Source organism: Fukomys damarensis, unplaced genomic scaffold, assembly GCF_012274545.1.
Source record: "Fukomys damarensis isolate Sample0158 unplaced genomic scaffold, DMR_v1.0_HiC HiC_scaffold_7, whole genome shotgun sequence".
NCBI classification, from domain to species: Eukaryota; Metazoa; Chordata; class Mammalia; order Rodentia; family Bathyergidae; genus Fukomys; species Fukomys damarensis.
Window position 1 is genome coordinate 6174133 of NW_022900919.1, and position 3517 is coordinate 6177649.

Sequence of the window (3517 nt, forward strand, 5' to 3'; positions counted from 1 at the left end):
GAAAACAAAAGTAAGAATGGAGAGGACAAAGAAAGAGGAGAGTCCTCTAACAGCAAGAGGGACTCTATCCGGGAAATTACCCTTAGGCTCTCTGGCAACAACACCGGAATGTTGGAGGAATTAGGTTCATCACTCGCAACACAGCACGGATCTCTTCAGCAATCCCTTCAGCTACAGGTCTCAATCCCGGGCGTAAGACAGCAGCAGCAGCCTGGGCTAGGTGGGCTGTTTTTATAGCTCTCTAGACAAAGGTAGTAAAACTACCTGAACTTTTGGCGCGGAAAAAGGTGAATGTGCTTGCAGTCACGTCCCAACCAGGCCCTGGCCAGGGGTCCGGGAGGGGCGGAATGCATCACACTCCTTATCTTGATGTTAAGAACATCTGGTCTTTTTAACAAAGTCCTTCCTGCTTTTTTCCAGGGAACTGGCCAGGTATCCAGGGAAAGAAAAGGTGAACTAGTGATTATGCGCCTTAGAGAGCAGAAAGCCTTAACCCAAGCCTTTCCAGTTTAAAGTTTTAACTTTCCTTACAAGTGGCACATCTGTAATCCCAGTCACTCTCGGGGCTGAGGCAGAAAGATCATGATTTCAAGCCCCGCTTGGGCAAGTTGGCAAGATCTCGTCTCAAAACGAAAAAATTAAAAGGGATGTTACTCAGTGCTCTCTAGGTTTAACTCAGTAGTAAGAAAAAACAGAAAAAAAAAAAAAAAGCAAGCCATGTGTAACATGCTACAAGCCCAAGAGCCATTTGGCAATGGCTCCTAATTGCTGTATTTGTTTCTTGCTACAGAAATTCTCATATATGCCTAAGGAAGCACTGTACATTAACTGAAAATAATGAAAAATTAGAGACTCTAGCCTTTAGTGAAAGGATAAACTTTTTTTTTCCCCATGAAAGAAATGAGTGCATCACATCTGGATGTGTCTACATGGCTAAATCACAAAACAGTAATGATCAAGTCAACATGGCAAGTTACACAAGGATACACGAGTTGTAAAGTCCTCAAAATACAACCAGAGACTGTTTATGTACATACACACATATAGTACAGTCAGGAACTCATACAATGGCGTGGTATCCAAAGACCCTTTACCTCTAGAAGTGTGAGGAAAGAAAGATTTAAGGGCATGATCTGACCTGTCTTATATTTTAAAATCTGAAACAAAAATTATTAATGGTAAATTAACATGTTATAATTTGAATCTAAAATGCCACCCCAATTTTCACGTTTGGAAGGTGACTGCATCATGGGGACAGTATACTCAGCAGCAGATTCATCCACTGATGCGTTCAGGAGCCGAACACGTTAGGAGGTGGGGCCTGAATGAAGATGGGCCACCGGGGCATGACCTGGGTGTACTATCGTCACAGATCGTCTCTTTTTCTCTTGTTTCCGGGCTGCCGACAGAGGAGCTGCTACACCACCCTAAACCAGGCCCTTCCATCAGACCATTCTGCCTTGGAGCCAACCAAGGACTGAGTCCTCCGAAACCATGAGCCAAAATAAACCTTTCCTTTAATTTCTAGGTGTCAAAAGTGTCTGAAACGTGACTAATACAATGTCTGAAAAAACCAGGGTGGTGTCTGCTTCAGATACACCTGGCAGTGGGTGCTGGGCATTATAATTTTTACCAGAGACGAAAACTCAGCCAGCACACAAAGGGTAGGAGGAGAGAAAGTCAGTCAGGTGCAGATAATTAATACACTGAGATAAAAAGAAATACAAGAAATGACCTCAAGGACCAACTATATTCCATGAATAAAATGCAAAACTCAATCCAACAGAATAAAACCCCCAAATCTCTCATGCTCCTTCAGCCCCACCACAGGCTAACTCTTCTACATGACATTTAGTACAGTGATGAGGTTCACTTTTTTTTCTAAGCAAAAGAATTTACCTTATTTAATGCTTAATTTGCAGCACCTTCCCCCAAAACAATTATATTCATTCACTGAACAATAAGCCCTGAATCTCCACATAGAAACAGCATTTTGCTAGATGTTATGGGGAATTTCAGAGACTAGGAACTCGTTTCTTCTGGCTCTCATTTAACCCATGTAACAAACTATGATAGTTTTTATTTTTCCCGATTTTACAGATAAAGAAATTGAGATTTAGAGAACCTACCCCAAAATCTTAAAACCTACCCCAAAACAAGTGGACAAACTAGCATAAGCCATAATTTAAATTTAGATGTATGATCACAAAACACATCACTGCACTGTACTGAACCGCAATGCTTTAAGCCCAGGTTGAGCTGATGTCTACCTTTCCTGTTCTTGCTGTTCTATGTAAGCTGGTACCACATGTCACACTATGTTTCTCCATAAAATCACACAATAAGAGTCAGACTAGAACAATATGGTTATAACGTTTGAATCAGTAATTATTCTATGAATAATTTAGAAGAAATAAAAAGTAGATGGTCCAGACCAAGAAGAATATTAAAAGGTTGTTTCTTTTTTTAATATTAAGGAATAAAGTAACAACTAAAATCCTCCTAGGAATTTTACCAAGAAATTTACATAAACTCTACCTCCACCTCAGGTCCAAGCAGTGGTTTTAACAACCCATTTTACAGGTTAATAACTGTCTGTATACAAGCTAAGGGACTTACCTAAAGAAAACTATGTAGCACAGCTAGGATCTTTACCCAGACAGTGTGACTGCCAAGTAAGCATGGTTAATTTTGCTACATACTTTTTTGGGACCCACAGTGAAAAATATATTTTACATCATAACCCAACATAAAGCAACTTCTACAAAACACTATTTACCTTAATATGTAGCAAAACTTATTTTTTAGGATGCTTGTTTGAGCTATCAAATGTCCTTTAGGTCCACAATTTAAAAAACACAAAATCGTTAACTATAAAAATATAGTATTTATTATAACTATAGTAGCAAAAAAGAAAAAAACTAAATGGAACCAAGAGGTCAGCAACAGAAATGAGAAATAATTATGAATATAAAAATTTGTTACTCAGAAAATATTCTGTACATTGCTTAGAACCATGCTAATACTTGTCAATGCAGGAAATATATAAAAATAAAACAGATGTGTTAAGGTACTGACAGACACAGACAATTACATTTTTTGTTTTTAGTTTTATAAAGACTTTTCTTTACAAACTGGAATAATAGGCCAGATAATAGCTACTCTGCTCTTACCTGCTGGCACTAGAACAATTTACTTATGTGTTCTTTCTTAAGTATCAGCTATAGTACAGTTTTCCAGTTAGTTTTATAAAGCTAGAAAACATTTTATATCAAAGGCAGTAAGACAAAATTGCTCCACTGTTTATAAATGAAAATCTGTGAACAAATAACAATACTGAAACACCCCAAAACTTTACAAAGCACCCTAGGGTGGCTACACACACTGAAACAGTGCTCCAATCTGCTCCTGTCCCCACTTCCCCACTTTTCCAGCAGGTGCCTTCTAGCTTCAGACCCTGGTCCCAGCAGTCCCTGCGACTCCGCTTCAGATTTTATGTGGCAGGGGCAGGGGCAGG